The 19,335-nt window shown below is 44.5% G+C and overlaps 1 long non-coding RNA gene across 1 annotated transcript; it reads left to right on the forward strand.

Annotated features, from left to right (window-relative positions):
* The first annotated feature begins 374 nt into the window (after window positions 1-374).
* On the forward strand, window positions 375-18,721 carry LOC126534901 (uncharacterized). The gene is made up of 5 exons (XR_011895558.1): window positions 375-1,094; window positions 1,880-2,062; window positions 9,600-9,779; window positions 13,900-14,079; window positions 17,748-18,721. It is a non-coding gene; the product is annotated as an uncharacterized lncRNA (long non-coding RNA).
* The last annotated feature ends 614 nt before the right edge of the window (window positions 18,722-19,335 follow it).

The following is a 19,335-nucleotide window of genomic DNA, read 5'->3' on the forward strand; positions in this document are numbered from 1 at the left end:
GGAACACCACAAGGCAGTGGCAGCACTCGTGTTCGCGTGTTGTTTATTTGGACTACTTGACATCGATGAGATAAATATGATTGCAATAACTGTAATCCACACCCTCGTATACCGTAAAAGTCGAGCTTCTGCAGCAGAACATCATGATTCACCAGGTCGAATGCCTTAGAAAAATTGACAAATAGGCTGAGTACTATTTCCTTGCGTTCAAACTGAGTTAAAATATACTCTTTTTGGTGAAGCAGAGCTAATTCTGAGGACATATTCTTCCTAAACCCAAACTGGTGTTTCGTTATTACTTCGCAGTGATGAACAAAGTTTACAAGCCTACAGTGTAATATTTTTTCAAGGGGCTTAGAAAATATAGGTAAGATAGACACCGGACGGTAATTGCCCAATTCATTTCGGCTTCCCTTTTTAAAAAGCACTACTACTTTTGCGGTTTGCAATTGCACTGGAAATGTCGATGTCGTCAAACGTTTATTAAAAATATGCGTTAGAACTGGTGCAATGACATCTGCGACATACTTTACTGGTTTTACTTGGATTTCGTCGATATCTCTACTGCTGCTGTTCTTTAAATTTTTTATTGTTGAAATTACTTGCTGTACATTCACTGGCTGTAGAAATATTGATTTTTCATTCCGCGTACTGATATACTGGCATGCATTTGAGGAGCTTGCTGGGGTACTAATATTTCATTTTTTTTTTTTTTTTGCAGGTAATCCTGGGAACGACAATAGTGATGTGCCGGTCGCTGGATTAGGAAACAGTCACGTTCCTGTGCGCCGAACATCTGCTGTACCGAAGCTGCTTGCAATATCTATTCTTTACAAAGGGCGGCTTCGAGACAAGCACGAACCCGGCCACGTACTACAGTGTTTTGTGAGCGAGTGGCCGATTCTTTCAAACAATAGTAATTCTTCAATGTCCTTACTAGTACAAAAGCATAAAGAACACGGGATACGTGTAATGGCGAGACGAAGGACGCATTTCTCTTCCTCGTAGAAGCCTGATTGGTTAGCAACACCGGCGATACCTAATGAAGTTGCCCTACAGTGTCCTTGTTCTCATCTCCGTAGTGCATGCTCAAGGTACGGTATCACCTTACATACGGTAAGCGTAATGGTCACCAGAGTGCACAGTTCCTCGGTCAGGTTCCAGCTAGCTTGGCTTTTTAAATACTAAATTTTTGGGCGCTGCATATGTATTGTTTGGAAGGGCTACACTACAATTATTTGTGGCGGTAATCTCGGTCAAGAATGCAGCAATGCACAGAGATTTATTTTCCATACATTTTATGAGAAGCACGCAATGTTGCAGACAGAGATCATCAACCAGTTAAGAAGTGACGCAGAAACGGCTCTATAGATACAATTGTTTGTACACGAACCATGTGACGAAATTCCTTGACGACCGATATCTAAAACACAGGTGAATTAAACACCTAAGCAAAAGTAATCATTTTATACACACATTCAAAAGCTTTGCTCATATACAACAACGAAAAATAATGCCAAATGTTGAGGCGGCGTTGAGGCAGTGACCTTTCAACCAAGGTTTAAGAGCAAAAGTACACTTGTATACTATAAAAAGAGAACAGTAAAACAAATCATCCAAGCAAATATCATGAGGCCACTTCTTCACACGCGCGCGAAACTTACGTCAAGGATAAGAGAAATACCCTCTTGCGTCTTTGCGTGGGGCTTCACAGGTGTCTGTTACTGGCACATTTTTCGTACGACATAGCGCTTCTTCAGGAAAGATGACAAACAGTTTGAGCATTTGCACATAATTGGCTTAGTTCAATATTTTTCAGTCAGGCAGCACTAGATCTCAGGAGCTTAGTAGAAAATATTTACGCGCGCAATCTTTTCAGGGGCAAATTACGAGATACCAGCAGTCTGCAAGCATCCGCCGAGAACTTCAATCTGCGGGTCAAACACGGATGCTTGGTATTATGATGTGTCAAGAAGTTGCTGCAGATTGTTACGCCACGGTTATTGCGTTGACGGAGGCAACCTTTTCCCTACGCTGCAGAAGTGCAAAGAAAAGTGCCAACGTGAGTCATAGTGCGCTGAGAAATATGCCTGCTTGAATGTTCTGTAATGGCAACACGAAAAAGTAACCGAAACCCCACATTAATTTCATCAATTACTTGCTGCACGCATACTTACTCTGTCTGGTTAAAAGAAGCAGTCCACGAACAACGAAGATAAAAATTACATGAATTTCATATTTAACAAACCGAGCTTCTTTAAACCGCACAGCGCGCGTTGTAATGACCGTGAAACGAATACGCGTCAAGTCATAAGATTATGAAAAGACACTTGTGATGATTTGCTTACGATTTCACCATTCTGGTGTACCGAAGAACTGATAGCGAAAAAAAAGAAGTCGCAGACTCGCCCGAAAGGCGAAGCATCGATTGCGATAGCAAACAAGTAGACAGCCATAATAAGTAAGGATAGTAGTTATGTTGGACCTATTAAAACGTACAAGAAGTCGCTTAATAACTACAGGAATAAGCACGGCGTCAGCGCGTACAGCTAAATATGAATGCATCACAGTCAGTGACCGCGGACACTCCGCCGTTAGATCGCTGGAGTGAACAAGCGCGGCAGAAGCAGCGAGCGAAGTCACACTCGCGCTGTCTATCGCTTCAACGCAAATTGAGCGACGAGAACATGCAGCACGCACAAATGTACGAGCCGTCAGCGCACCTTGAGTGCCTAGACTCCGCCCTTAACGCCGATCGCGAACAGAAAAAGCCACACCAGATGGCGCCACGGCAGGGGAACGGCACACCGACGTTTCTGTGACCTATAGCTCCCATATGGAGGTCCTGGCTACGCGAATAGCCGGGCGCACGGCAGCATATAGAACGATGCCATGAAAAGTCATTGATGGTGCTTGTGGTATCGCTGAGCGTAGTAGTGCCTTACACTTTCGTGCGTATGCTTTTGTTGCCTAAGCCGAGCGCTGCGGTTTGACTGCTAGGCTGGCAATGACGACTGCTCCACTGAACGACATCCGCAGTGGTGGCAGTATTACAAGCATCGACTGCGAAAATCAGCCAGAGACCCCTCGAAATGGGCGAAGCAGGTGACAGTAACGCTAGCTTGTTGTCGGTAGACAATAACGATACCCTGTATATGACAGCGAAGGGGGTGATGAGGACCAGCGCTGTCCGGCAAAAAACAACTTGTCGTGAAAGCATGACTTCATTGTTCGGCGTCTCAGCTTGGCGGGGCAAGTAATGCATCAGCGCTGCATCGCGGCTGTTTTCTGACTGCAAATGTGCGTACCAATTGCGTAAGCAGAAAAGTCAGTTTGAATCGCAGTCTACATATGCAGTCCCTTGGCAACCTACTTCAGAGTACAAATTATGCTGATACTTCGCGCCGTACTTAACTGCAGTTTGTAAATTTCAGTAAGCCTTTCTGGTTATCACAATTGCGTGCACTAGAAAAATCTTAACCGACACATATTTGCCACTGCGCACCACCGCATTTCAGAGATATCTGGGACTGTTGCTTGTGTAAATTGTGCCTGAGAATAATTTGTTTCATATTTTATAACTGGTTTCGAGGTTTTCAACTGCCGATGTTTTATATTGTGCCTGTGGTGCATGTTTTTATTTTCAAGCTGAAAGAGTACTGCACGGGACTCCAGTAATGTGAAATAAATAGTTGAATTTCTGGTTGCTCATTGTCCCAGCTCTTCAGCATTGACTTTCGTGTCAGAGGATGTCCTGGCCAGGAAAAAGAAACAGTAAAAACATCCTCTTTTTGAGCATAATAAATGCCTAATCACAATCATCATCATAGCTATAATCAGCCTGGCTACGCCCACTGCAGGGCAAAGGCCTCTCCCATACTTCTTCAACTACCCCGGTCATGTATTAATTGTGGCCTTGTTGCCCCTGGAAACTTCCTAATCTCATCCACACACCTAACTTTCTGCCGCCCCCTGCTACGCTTCCCTTCCCTTTGAATTCAGTCGGTAATTCTTATAAACCATCGGTTATCTTCCCTCCCCATTACATGTCCTGCCCATGCCCATACCTTTTTCTTCATTTCAACTAAGATGTCATTAACTGCTGTTTGTTCCCTCACCTAATAGGCTCTTTTCTTATTCCTTAACGTTACACCCATCATTCTTCCTTCCATAGCTGGTTGCGTCGTCGTCAATTTAAGTAGAACCCTTTTCGTAAGCTTCCAGGTTTCTTCCCCGTAGGTGAGTACTGGTAAGACACAGCTGTTATACACGTTTCTTTTGAGGGAGAATGGCAACATGCTGTTCATGATCTGAGAATGCCTGCCAAACGCACCCCAGCCCTATCCTATTCTTCTGATTATTTGAGTCTCATGATCCGGATCCGCGGTCACTTCCTGCCCTAAGTAGTTGTATTCCCGTACCACTTCCAGTGCCTCGCTACATATCGTAAACTGCTGTTGTCATCCGAGACTGTTAAACATTACTTTAGTTTCCTGCAGAATAATTTTTAGGCCAACTCTTCTGCTTTGCCTCTCCAGGTCAGTGAGCATGCATTGCGATTGGTCCCCTGAGTTATTAAGCAAGGAGATATCATTAGCGAATCGGAAGTTACTAAGGTATTCTCCATTAACTCTTATCCCCAATTCCTCCCAATCCAGGTCTCTGAATACCTCCTGTAAACACGCTGTGAATAGCATCGGAGAGATCGTATCTCCCTGCATGACGCGTTTCTTCATTGGGATTTTGTTGCTTTCTTTATGGAGTACCACGGTGGCTGTGTACCGCTATATATACCTTTCAGTAGTTTTATATCGGGGTCGTCTGCACCCTGATTCCGTAATGCCAGCATGATTGATGAGGTTTCGACTGGTTAGGTTAGGTTAGGCCAGCATGACTGATGAGGTTTCGACTGGTTACGTTAGGTTAGGACTGCCTGGTTATTTGGTTGAGTGAAGTCTAAGGTGTTCCTGATTCCATTTGCGATTACCTTAGTAAATACTTTGTAGGCAACGGACAGTAAGCTGATCGGTCTATAATTTTTTATGGCTTTGGCGTCCCCTTTCTAATGGATTATGATTATGTTGGCGTTCTTCCAAGATTCCGGTACGCTCGAGGTCATGAAGCATTGCATATACAATGTGGCCATTTTTTTTTCTCGCGTAGTGCCTAATCCCTAGACCATTAAATAATAATGACATTGTCAGCTGAATGGACAGCAATGTGGGTGCTTGAACTCTTCTTCTTGGCATGTTTTTTTTTTACGGAAGGATATAGAGTTATCACATAAAAAAAAGTCAACGTACACATTTTATGAGTAATACTGGCGACGAGTTATGGCACGTCTTCATGACACGAATTTCGAGACATCGTCAATTATCGCTCTCTCTCCACAGCGAGCACAAGTAGACACGGTTGTTATGTGGAAGCTCATTTTTTTTTCTAAAACGCAGTACATGGGCCGTATTCAAAAATGCACGACGAATTTAAACTACATGGCCGGCCTAACATCTCAAGTGAGCTGTTTTCTTTTTAAAAGGAGTTCTTGGGCAAGTTGGTGCTTAGACTTCCTAGGTATACCTTGGGGCGTAAAATTTATTTCTTGAAAAGGGACAGAAGAATGGATGACAGTGAAGCGTCAAACTACCAACTGTTCAATTGCACCCTGAAAAAACGTATAGAAGAAAAGACAACTTCCGCTCAGGCGCAGAGAGGCAAGTTGTGACAAAACAACGTGGTCATGATAACATGATTTGGAAAAAGCACATTTCTGCGGAATTTTGTACGATAGATGTATCGCTGACACAATCAGACCCTTTCTTTTAATTATGAAACGCCTCCAACAACTCCCGTGCAGTTTGGTCCCTACTATTCCCAAGGATATGTACTTGCTCAAAGGATGGCGTACAACGACAGGCTTTACAGTGCGCAGGAAGATGCGCCTTGTCCCACTTACCGATGCTATTAGCGTGCTCCCTCAGTCTGTCATTAATACAACGTCCCGTTTGTCCGTCGTATGACTTGCCGCAATCTAGGGGTATCTCGTAGACTACCCCGTAAACACAGTCCCTGAAATGATTGGCGTGCCGCTTCTGGCAGCCCCGTGGCCCCTCGCGTGTGATCCGGGGGGCAAAATTGAGCTAACTTGTTGGGAGCCGAAAAGACAACCGGGATGCCATATGGCATGGAATGGAATCCGCAAGTCGCAAGAAAAGCGCCCCAGGAACAGCACGAGCGTTGCCTGCTAGATGGTGCAGACAGCCTACACAGAGCTGCCCCCAAGGCCGGAACTGGTCGACAGGCGCGAGTGTTGCAACGTGTGGTGTCTTTTTTTCAAAGCCAATGAACTCTGTCTAATGCAGTCTGATAAGGAAGGCGCTTTTGTAGCTCTTCCTAGGCAAACCTTTAACGAAAAAGTACAACAGGCAATCAAAAAGAATTTTAAGCCTGAAAAAGCTAGCTTATCTAAAATTAAGAAAACCATGACTTTGTTCTGTGAAGAAAATGGCTGTGAAAGATTAGCTAAACAGATTAGAAAGAGTAAAAAAGATTCTTTTACAGATTTCTTCAGTGCCAAGACCCATAAGGCTGATGTCCCGTTTCGAACGATCATTAGTGAACGGGACACGTGGCAATATCAAGTCAGCAGTTTTTGCAAAAGCCCTGCAGCTTCTTCAACTAAATGACCCTTTCTTGACTGGAAACTCGGATGACGTTTTTGAATATTTCTGTGGCAGCCAAGAAATAGGCTATGTGTTCTCCATTGATGTATATGACCTTTCTACTCGGTTGCGCATGCTGAGCTTCTAAAAGCCATTAAACAGTGCATTGATGCAAGTGGCGAAGCTAATTTTGTGTCAAAATGAGGAAGTCGACTTCCAATTTTGTTTCCCTCTTGGAAACTTATCTCAACCGCACCTTCGTAACATTTGAACATGACATATTTTTGCAGAAGAAGAGGGCATTTTCATTGGTTCACGTGTAGTACCCATTTTATGTCACATCTTTTTATCCTACTTTGACCACGCGCTACAATGCGTTTTTACTTCATCTCATCCTAATTTTCCTAAAATTTTTGGATACGTAGATGATTTATTTCGTTATTGTTGAACATAGATGCCCCTTGCAATGCCACGAAATGGTTGAGCAGTGTTTAGATTTCTGAGAGCAAATGTAAAAGGACTTACTCTTACTAATGAACTTCCGAAGGACAGTTCGGTGCAGTTTTTAGACATTAACCTAGCACTTATGAGTGATCACGTTTGCTGTGCGTACCAACCTCGAGGTAAAAAAGAACTGTTACAATATGAATCAGCGCACTCAAAGTCTCTGAAGCATGGTATCGCCTTACTTTAGCTGGAATCGGCTCTTTGCAAGTCATGTGTGCATGTGATGCAGGCGAGTTTTTTCCATCAACTTGAGAGACTTTTAAAAGTAGGCTACCCTCAATCTGTCTTTAATTACGTGGTCGAGGTCCTCCTGCAGAAGCTAAAACTACCGCTGCGAGTGTAAAAACGTACTCGAAGGAAAGGGAGCAAGTAAAATCAGAAGTAGTACCTTATGTGCACCGTGTGAGCCATAACCTCAAAAAGGTAGATATGGCATTCCGGTTGTCGTTTCGGCTCCCAACAAGTTAGCTCAATTGTGCCCCTCGGATCACACGCGAGGGGCCGCGGGGCTGCCAGAAGCGGCACGCCAAACATTTGAGGGACTGTGTTTACGGGGTGGTCTACGAGATACCCCTAGATTCCGGCAAGCCATACGTCAGACAAACGGGATGTTCTGTTAATGACAGACTGAGGGAGCACGCTAATAGTGTCGGTAAGTGTTACAAGGCGCATCTTCCTGCGCACTGTAAAGCCTGTCGTAGTACGCCAGGCTTTACACTTTGAGCGAGTACTGATTTTGGAAAAAGTAGGGACGAAACTGCAAGGGAGTTGTTGGAAGCATTTTATATTGAAAGGAAACGGTCTGAATTTGTCAGCGATACATCTATCGTATTATGTTCCGCAGAAATGTGCTTTATCTAAAGTATGTTATCATGACCATGTTGTTCTGTCACACCTTGCCTCCCTGCGCATGGGCGGAAGTTGGCTTTTCTTCCATACGTTTTTCAGGCTGTCATTAAACAGTTGGTAGTTCGGCGCTTCACTGTCTTCCTTTCTTATGTCCCTTTTCAAGAAATGTATTTTGCGCCACAAAGTATACCAGTTTCCTTTTTATTCCTGGGTCAAAAACTTGTTCTCAAGTCACTGCAATGTTTGAAGAACGGGGGTCTTTTGAAGTCATTAGTCTTCGAGCCGTGGTACACAGGTAAAAAAGCATATTAAAAAATAGGGTGTGTATTTCAATGTCGCGGACCTTCTGCAGCACTCGAATACTTTGCCTTTAGGTAACCTTAACCGCGAGTTATCGTGCTAGCAAAGACCGCTTCCGAAACTTCTGCCTTCATAAAACAATCGCGTATTTCGGGGAAAGTACTACTTATAAGCGATGCTTCTAAACCAGTGCCTTCTTACAGGTCGCGGCTGGACGCTTTGAATGAATGAAGGTTAAGCTCGTCGATCAGGTGAATGGGTGCATCGATGTGAGTTGTATGTGTTTCAAGAGGGAAACACCCCATAAACAGAGTGGCGACACTTCGCGAGGGTGCATGTAGGTGAAAAACATATTTTGCCTTGGCGTTGGGAAGACAATATTAAACAAGCGAATTTATTGACAGGAAAGACAGAGAGACCGACCTGAGCTAGTGCGCTCTAGTCCGCTAGCTACTCTGTGCTGGGGAAGAGGGAACGGGAGTGAAAGTACTGGGATGGATGATGATGATAAGAGAAAGGGTGAGTTCTTATGTATATGAGACAGTTGCCTTGCTAGAGCCGCTCGTGGAGCTTGGTGTCCTGGAGAAACTTTAACAACACTTTAATTGCACGCATTGAAATTGCAGTGTCAGGGCACGGGCCGAGGATAGCTTTCTCCGACAGTGGTTGCCTGCCAAAGCTGGCTGCTAGGAAACTTTAATAACGTCCTTAGCGCCAGCATATATGCTGGGCAATCGCACAGCATGTGTTCCAGTGTTTCAGCCACTTGGCAGTGTTCACAATCAGGCTGTTCGATTGGCCAGTGAGGTGCGCGTAGGGACGGGGGAATGCAACGCACGCCCAGTCGAATCCTGTGTGGCGATGACGTTTTGCTCCGCGTAACCAACGGGCGCAAACAGAATTTACCGTCTGGGTCGATCATATGTAGGCGTCAGTGAATGTTGTCGTCGTTGGGAAGACGATGGTTAGTGGGCTATGCGTAAAGATTTAGAGATTTGACTCTTTTGTGAATGGAACGGCAGCCTTATTTGATAAGGGAGGTGAGAGGGAAGGTATATAAAGCGTCACCAGTGTGGAGAATGTGCTAATTGTTTCTTTCGTTCGATTCAGCTTACTGCTCGTCTGCACCGGTGCAATGTTTCACTACTTGCATCATCATGAGAATTTATCAGATATTAGAGCTAATGGCTCCCAGCCTCATAAACTGAATCGCCTAAGTGTCACCAATTCCTAGTTTTATCAAAGTCGCACGGAGACTTACTTACGTGTCCTTTCTTTTTTCAGCTCTCAAAGGAATGAAGTCCAAAATGTGCAGTTTTTCCTTTTTGCGCCGCTGTGGAACAAAGTACCTCGCTTGGTTTTTTGATACCAACGACCATCATTGTAAGCTATTGAACCACACTGCTTGTAGTGGCATGAAAACGGTATTTACGACAGAGACAATTTGTCAAGTCACTTGCCTACGTGAGTATGAATTCCCTCTAAAATACTATCACAACAAAGGTGCACACAAGAAGTCGGTTATGCAGCGCCTATTCCTTTCCGAGAACTTTATACACTCTCCTGCCCCTCACCGAGGTGTAGCTACAAAAGGAAAGCAGTCCTATCACAGTATGTGCTACTTTAGCATGTAGCGCCATCTGAAGAATGCGAGACCAAATACAAGTGCTTTCACTTAAGTGTGAATCATCGTAAATGTATATTCTATAATGTAAGGACTATCTTGACTGTTGCAATCGTCACTTACATACCATGTAATACCTTTGTACATACCTTGATACCATTGAAAACCAACTAGCCCGTACCCAAACCTTGCTGACTGTTGCAACCGATTTCTCAAATGAACACTTACTGGCTTGGTTTTTTAAATTGGTCTTAATCACGCAGTTGCGGGAACCGATGAGAAGCGTAGGCTTCTCCACTGTTGCAGAAATGTTTTAGCTTTCTTTTCTTCCTTCATTTGTACCTTAATCGTCCGGACTCAATGCCTGGCCTGTCCCATTTTGTTCGCATTGCTGACTTTCTCACTCTTTTTTTTCGGTGGCTTTCATTTCAAAGCGCCATTTTTTTAACTGCTTCGGGTTTCTTCTGCATGCTTATTGGGCCCACACCTGATTCGGGGGACCCGCAGCGGTATTCCAAAGGTTACGGTGTTGCGTTTCTGAGTTTTAGTTCGCCGGTCTGATCCCATTCGTGCCAGCCGAAATCCGGTGGGAGCAAAATAGGAAAAAAAAAGAAAAAGAAATAAAATGGCCCGGCTGAGCTTGGTTAAGCCAAGAATGCGTTGCATATTGCGCGCGTTGCATATTGCGCGGTCCGTGACGTCACGCGCCGGCGCAGTGCCCCTAGCGGGAGGAGCGGGAGTCAGGTGGTGGCTGCGGCCGCGCGCGACCGCGCGAGTTGGGGCCCAGCTTTTCCTCCGGCTGTCGTGACGTCACGTCACGTGGTTGCGCTAAAGGTCAATGGTGGCTGCCCGGCCGCGCCCAAGGGCTGAACTGAGTGATTGCAATATGCAACGCATAAAAGGAAAACGCTAGTGTAGCGTCCATTGGGTGCACATTAAAGAACTTTTGATGGTCTCAACTAATCTGCAACCCCCCCCCCCTCCTGCTGAGGCATGCCACGCTGCAACATAGCTAGACAACCAGATTAACCTGGACTTGCAATCAAGACTAAACAAGGCTAACCATACTATGCCTTAGCTTTCGCTGCCTGCCCAAGCTAAGCTACAAAGATGTATTACAGCCAAAGATCAATTACAGCCAAAGCTACAATTAGATCTATTACAATTTATGTATATGTTACACGTCATATATTGCTATTCAAATGACATACGGCTCTTGTATGCCACAGTGCGAACAAGTAAGCCCTACGGACTCCGAAACATCTCTGCACTTGATCCGTGACGCAGCTAAATCCTAATAATTATGACAATGTTTCTCGCACAGCTTGTCTCATTGTAATTGTTGCGCCAGAATTATCGTGGTCGCGGAGGAGGACAGATTCCGTCCCAACGTATGTGCCATAATTGTGTCTGCACCAGCTTTGCTTAACTACGTGGCTAAGTCTAGCAAGGACACACACTTGAAGACGCCACAATTCGAATGAATTTCGTAGCCGGCTACGTGCATGCACATTTCTCGCTTTTCAGCGTTTTTTTTTTCTACTTTACGCAAACAAAAGAGTGTCTTACGCAGCAAAGGTAGTACAACCATTTCTGTTTGCTGCGTTATATTTTTATGACGGTTTTTATAAAATAAAGAACATGTGTTCAGAGATGATGCAAAAATTTTCAAATGTAGCTCACCGCACGCAATCTTAATAAGTCAGGAAACTTATCCTAAAGTACTGGCTGTGCTAAATCTATGTGTAAGAACCGCTGCCGGTCAATCGTAACGGTGGGCGTAATAATTGCGTAGGAGGCCACTCAATGGGCAACCGCATTTACAAATTAGAACCTCTGAAAATACATACGAGGGATATCTGCAAGCTGATTGAAATAACATCATCCAATATGACCATTATCATGTTCGTAACCTTCTTAGTAATATTTAAAGGTAGGCGTGTGGTTTGCTGGTTTACTGATGCTAAGTGCCGGGCCGCATCATATAGATCTTGAACATTCTTTCAAAAACTATTATTCATGAATTTAAAACTTTTATTTCGTAGTGAATACGTCTTTTTCTGGCGATCATTTATGTTTTCTAGGGCAGTACAGGCCTGGTTACTATAGCCGAGGGAGCAGGCCAATAGAAATGTCTGCTTTTCAGGATGTGTATGCCAGTCACTTTTAATACACCAGAGGCACCTTTAAGCGGCCGCTGACCAGGCTCCGTTCCAGATCCTGATTATACAATGGAATTTGCAGGGCGCACTCAAGGAAGCGTGTTACCGCAAGGATTTCTGTTTAACCGGCACGTATTGCCGAGATAGGAAAAATTAAAAATATAGCACTGATGCACCGTCAGGAAGCGAGCGTCTCTGTCAGTGCAGACACTCGCCCGTTTGTCCCGCCTCGCGACATCGCTTTCCTGGCTTCACCCAAACTGCTACTAGAGGACCGCGTCATTTCTATGTCATAAGCGGCCCCTCCCTCCATCCTTTATTTTCCTTTCTTTTTTTGGAGCGATGTCCAATTCCACTGGTGGATGCTCCGGATTCTTGTTGGATCATTTACCGATCCGACGCGGCCAACCAGTGACGTTGAAGGCATTACGTTTTGCGCAGATGTATTCGTGCGCGCGGCCTTGACTCTGTACCTTGAAGCGGGGCTTCTTCGAAAGGAAGGAGCTCTCTGTGGTTCTCTTTAAACTGCAATATTTGTGGCGGTGGGAAACATTTTGATACGCTGCAGACAGGACTAACACTAGCGCAATTTACGCGGCGCATTGCCTTCTTTGCAATGCTCAAACCTGGTGGAAAGCCCTTTGAAGGAGAGCCGTCGTTCAGAATATAGCGAAACTTGCTTGGCTCCGTATTTCGTACGAATTTCTATAAATTTAAGGCATCCCTAACGAGACCTTTTTTTTCACCTTTTTTCCCCCTTTTTTACGGCAGTCAACGTGTTGGGATTGATGCGCCAGGGGACGTGTGCGGGCGGTTAGAATTTTGAACGCCATTACCGCTGCAATGAAGCAGACGTGCATCGCGCTTTCGGTAGCAGCTCGAACACGACAAGGACGACCCGTACTTTGACTGCCAGAGAGCTCGGGCTGTGCGCTGCTGGAAGCCTGCTGCTAGACTCTAATTAAACCTCTAATTAAACCTCTAATCGCGTCTAATTAAACATGGTGACTTGTGGGATTCCGGCAACGTTCACCAATTTCAATGAGATAGAGAAAGAGGTGAAAATTTGTCTTCAAGCAGCCTAGCAGCAGCGAACAGCCCTAACGCTCTTGCTTATCACCACACGGGTCGTCGTCGCCATCTTCGAGATCCTACCCAAAACACGTACGATGCGCGCATGCTTCATTACAACACAATTATTACCTGTCATCCAATTTCACCGCTATTTTCTGTGCACCCTTTAACGTCTGCGGCTATGTCCGTTTGTAATTATGCACACACATTATTGTACAGTTCATATTAGATGATGCTACCGGCCGCGCTGGCGTAGTGGGTTTGGCGTTGCGCTGCTTAAGGCCGACGGTGTGGGATCGAATCCCGGCCGTGGGATTCGACCACACGCGTACTTAGTTATAGTCGCACGTTACAGAAACCCAGGTGGTCTAAATTATTCCGTATTCCCCCACTACGGCGTGCCTCATAATCGTATCGTGTTTTTGGCACTGAAGGCGCTAGAATTTTTTTTAATGACGTGATGGTGTCTGTCCCGCCTATAGGTTAGTACTATACCTTAGTCATCCCTACAGAGCTGGCATAATCCACGCATTTGAATGCTATTGAAAACAAGCAAAATTTACCCCATAAATACCATCAATATAAGTAAACTAAACTAAAATATATTCATTGCAAGAAACTTGATATTGGAATGTGTAGGCACGTCGAGCGTCATCCACCCAGTATATTTTTTCTTTCAAATGTCTTTTTTAACTATATGGTAACCTCTTCATTTATTTTTCAGCACATAAAGCGCCAAAACCAGTGTGCAGCCAGATGATAAAAGAGGGAAAGTGTTCTAAAAGTCTGAAGAAATGGGTTTTTGTGTTTAAGGAAAACAGGTGCTTTTCGGTTTCTAAGAATCTGTGCGGAAAAGGCGATAACAGCTTTCGGACATATCCTGAATGCATGGGGCGATGCAGTTGTAAGTGGACGTTTTTTCTGCGTAAATATATAGCACATATTCGTGTTTTTTATTACAATTAACCTAACTATCTTTAAGAACGCTCGCAGTTTCAAAATGTGCCAGAAAACTTTTAAAGCAGTCTGCGAAAGCATAGGAACTACTGAGTAGTATCATCATCTAACCAGAAGCCCCAATGCAGTTGTAGAAAATATTAGATAATATCGAAATAAATGGCACCATCTTCTCCCCCCCCAAATAGCGCGTATTATTGGCTCAATTGCTTATGCAGGATATAATGAAATGTCCGAGTGGACCTGACACTAATATTTACAGGTGACATGGCGGGTAAATTTAGGCTTTTCTATGTGAAGTGTGCAATTTCTAAAGCTTTCCTAGTATACCAATTTCTGACAGGTATTTGAACAATAAATCCAAAACCCGTCGCTGTTTTGAAGGGCCGCGCATTTCATATTTATTTTTATCCTCTTTTTCTGCCACTCTCCTCTGGAATCTTTTAATCCCATTCCCCATCCCTATACAGAGTAGCATGCCAGCGGTTATATACGCGGCGGCAAAATTCTCTGTTTTTCTAATAAAGAGCCCCCTCTTTCTCTCTCTCTCTCTCTCTCTCAGGATATTATCCTAAAGCATGTACATTCAGGTGTTTTGTTTCGAATACTTTCAATGCCCGAAGACATTTAAGAAAGCAGTCGGGGTAAAAAGTGAAAACTGAGTGAAGTAAGAATATTAACGAAAGGCATTCTGTTCAGTGGTCTTGAAGTTGTTCCTGTAGGTGATGAATGTGACTGATGGAGGACGAAAGCCAGGGAAAACACCGCGATAACACGCCGGCTGACACACGAACGTTGACACATGATTGACAGACAGCTGGGTCCCTGCCTCGTGCACTGCGCTCCTTTATTCTCAATTCGACACGCTAACACACCTTCGCTCGTTGCGACACCCACCCGCCTTAAGCCCTCTCCCATTTAGAAGAACTCCACCTATATATACTGTGGCGAGGAAAGCATATGTTGCCTTGAAGACAAGTCATTTGTCGAAACGTTGGATCCTACTTTCACCTTGTTCTGGTTTTGCTCATCGTGATGGACGAAAGGAGATTTTCGTTCATGCTTGTCCTGGGGTTGAAGACGTCGCTGTCACTGTAAAGGCTTGTACGCCAAATTACCACACTAAATTTTTGACTGTGATCTGTTGGGAACGAAATATAATATGGGGAGGCAAAAAAATGCTTATTTTATAGGGAAGTTGAAATTAGCTGTTTGTAACTAAAGGATTATACTGGTGTTATTAAATATCAGGTACCTTAACAGTTTTCTCATAGATGTAGCACTAGCATAAAGAGAATATCTTTAGGAAGTTAACTTACGCAGACCATGGTATGGTACGGTATAGCATCGCGCATTGCGCACTTCCTTAACTGAGAATTAGTGAAGACTAATACTCAGTCTTCACTAATTCACAACTTCCAGACCACTGAACAGAATGCCTTTCGTTAATATTCTTACTTCATTGAGTTTTTACTTTTTACCCCGACTGCTTTCTTAAATGTCTTCGGGCATTGAAAGTATTCGAAACAAAACACCTGAATGTACATGCTTTAGGATAATATCCTGCGAGAGAGGGAGAGAGGGCTCTTCATTAGAAAAACAGAATTTTTGCGGTGCGTATATAACGGCTGGCATGCTACTCTGTATAGGCATGGGGAATGGGATTAAAAGATTCCAGAAGAGAGTGGGAGAAAAAGAGGATAAAAATAAATATGAAATGGCCGGCCTTCAAAACAGTGACGGGTTTTGGATTTATTGTTCAAATACCCGTCAGAAATTGGTATAGTAGGAAAGCTTTAGAAATTGCACACTTCATATACAAAAGCCTAAATTTACCCGCGATGTCACCCGTAAATATTAGTATCAGGCCCACTCGGACATTTCATTATATCCTGCATAAGCAATTGATCCAATAATACGCGCTATTTAGGGGGGGGGGGGGGGGGAAGATGGTGCCATTTATTTCGATATTATCTAATATTTTCTACAACAAGTGCATTGGGGCTTCTGGTTAGATGATACTACTGGGTAGTTCCTATGTTTTCGCAGACTGCTTTAAAAGTTCTGTGGCACATTTTGCAAGTGCTCGCGTTCATAAAGATAATTCACTGTGATATGGTACCATACCATACCATATCACAGTTGGGAAGGTAGGTAACGTAGAATAAAAGAGGACGTCGACCCAAGAAAGCCTTGCGAACACCAGTTGATACATTAGAAATTATAGAACTATTTCTGTTAGCTTAAAAACAACGGCTACGGTGCTAAGCAGCCGAAGACGAAGTGAGACACAAGCGACACATACGGGCGCAAACTCTCCCCCCTCCCTAACTGTTTATTTACCAGTACCCACTCACGGTTACACAAGAAGCCACACTGAAACGTAATGACAGCAGAAATAGGCAGGGGTGATAAGAATTAACAATGGTCGTAGGCCAGTGATCTGTATCGAATTATCATGGCAGGTACATGTGAGCACGCGTGCATTATATGCGTTATCCGAGCATACAAACAAATGTGGCAGCTGCACGTTCTAATCTCAGCGGCGATTACAGGCTATCATTTATGAATGTCATGTTTTGTCAAATAATGCTGGTGACGGCGTGCTAACGCACTTATTTCCTGGTCTTTTTATGAAGAAAGCCTCGATTATCTCCATAGCTAGTTTTTATATATTGAGCTTGAGTAGAAAGAAAAAGTTTTATCAAGTCGAGCCCTTCTGCAAACATGTTTTAGATAATTTAGCTTAAGCAAAAGTAAATTGTGCCACACTAAAGAGTAGACTGCATGAATAAGCAATATGTACACTATCGACACAATTACACAGATCAGATTGTGCAAAACGATTGCTACTGAATTATAAAAGCTCCGTTCCACACAAAAAGAACTTGCAAAATCGACATTGACAACGGCTGAAAATAAGTCAGATTCTACAACATCGACTAAGTGCGAATGTATTATGCAATAGAATGCTTGTTGGGGAGATATGGCCTACAGTTTCTGGGTAACTGCATGTTATTTGATCTACGGACCGGTACATCATTTCAGGACTTATGTACTTGTAAGTCACTCTGTGCATCACATGCGACATAGCGTGGCAATGGGGAAGGCAAGAACCAAGTTTTAAAGAGCGAATCTTGTAGCTCAAGTTCAGATAGTTCGCTGCGTAGAAGAAGTGACCGAATTAACCAGTAGTTGCGAAAGTGCCGCACTTTCGCGGCTACCACGTGACCCAGACATTCGTCTACTAAATGCGAAGAAGCGAAGAACCACACAAAATTCAGAAGTAGGCAAGGAGTGCTTGGCTTTGCAGCAAAAGCCTCGTCAGGCGTGCAATCACACTCCTCGACTAATACGCTTAATCTGCACTTTTGAGTAACCGTTCTCACCAGCGCAAGAATAACAGGTGCCAATTAGATAGAACTACTTGTATGTGGCGGAGCTTATAGGATAGGCCACGATAGAGTAACAGCCGTTGTAGGACGCCTGAAGGCTATAATTGGCGCAGGAGTGCGGTGGAAATTGTTCAAACCGACTGTAAATGCTTCTTTGCGAGATCTATTATTGTCTGCTATATATTTTTTACGCTTGGTTTTTTTTCTACTCTTTCCTCAGATTATGAAAACAACGCATTTTCACCAAGATTTCATCCACTCGCCACGAATGAGTTGCCTCATGGAATAAACACCGGAAAGCACAGGCCCTGAATTTGAAGCGCCGTCGAGCTACATTATTCGAAAGCCTCACAAGCACAGAATCACGCGTCAGAGTAAATCATTCTCCAATGCTTTAGTTTTCAACTACTAACGCGTTCATACTAGCAGTGAAGGAAATCACTTATTGTTAAAGTCTTATCAGTTGGGGCTTATTGAGACATAACATTAGCCTCACCACCAGCGTTTTCAACGACATCCACTGCTGGCTGCGCCCACCCATAGGTATTCATTTGGACTGAACTGATCTACAAGACAAGAAATGGCAGACCCGCCGTGGTTGCTTAGTGGCTATGGTGTTCGGCTACTAAGCGCGAGGTCACGGGATCGAATCCAGGACACGGCGGCCACATTTAGATGGGCGCAAAATGCGAAAACGTCTGTGTAGCTAGATTTAGGTGCACGTTAAAGAACTGCAGCTGGTCCAAATTTCCGCAGTCCATCACTACGGCGGGCTTCATAATCAGATCGTAGTTTTGGCGCATGCAACCCCACAATTTAATTTTTAAAGAAATCCCAAGAGTTGTAGCCCCGCACCACCTCTGTGCAAGACTGGCCGGCTCCGCTAATGAAATATAAACGCTTGAAGGTTTCGAAGCGATTTGCAAGTTCATCTGGTACGAGCCCTTGTGAGCGTGAGCTTGTGATTTCTTTTCCCCTGCTCCCTATAATAGGAATCAATCTATTACGACCTGAAATGTGGGTGTTGCAGAGCACCCCCTAGCACGGCGATAGCCGTGCTCTGGCTTTCGCACCCTTGCCTGTCACCCTTGACGTTGTAGATACGGTGACTCTGAATGAATCATTTCGCGCAAGCCACCGGGCTCACTTCTGCACTTCTGTTCGCACAATCATGAAATAAACGATTCCATTCTGCCAGCGTAGTTGCCTTGCCGTGAACACGCCATTATTTCTACGAGAATGGCGAGCGTGCCCTGGCATAACACCCCCTGATGACTTTCGGCACCTCGAGAGCCGCGCCGACGCCATCGTCAGCACCTTAGCCATGGCCAGTTTCGGGCAAGTTGAACGTTGTCATGAGTATATAAGCGACTGGCGTTCCCATACAAAGAACGACTACTGTATTATTTTTTTTTTTGAACAAGATAGCGGAAGAACTAAAGGTGTATGGGTTTGTCAGCATAATCGGGCCAAAGACTTTCGCACTTCTCAAATTCTTGACCGCTCTCGAAACACCTTGAAGCAAGCCGCTCGAAACGCTGCTTCCGCTGCTCCGTAACTACTTGCATGACCGCTCGATAAAGAAAAAAGGTTCCGCCTCTCGCGCGCATCGAAAACGCTGCCCTCTGCCACGGCGCCACCAGCCGGGAGTGTTTGTGTGGGATGGACATAGAATGTGCGACAGGAACGTGCTTGGAACGCCGTCTCCCGACGCGTCCTAGCCCGCGCAACTAGCGCCGTTCGGCCCAGCCAAGCGGCTGAGAATGTAACTACGGCTGTCACGTTCGCTCCCGTTACAGCCCGCCCGA

This window comes from Dermacentor andersoni, chromosome 7 (assembly GCF_023375885.2).
Source record: "Dermacentor andersoni chromosome 7, qqDerAnde1_hic_scaffold, whole genome shotgun sequence".
Taxonomy (NCBI): domain Eukaryota; kingdom Metazoa; phylum Arthropoda; class Arachnida; order Ixodida; family Ixodidae; genus Dermacentor; species Dermacentor andersoni.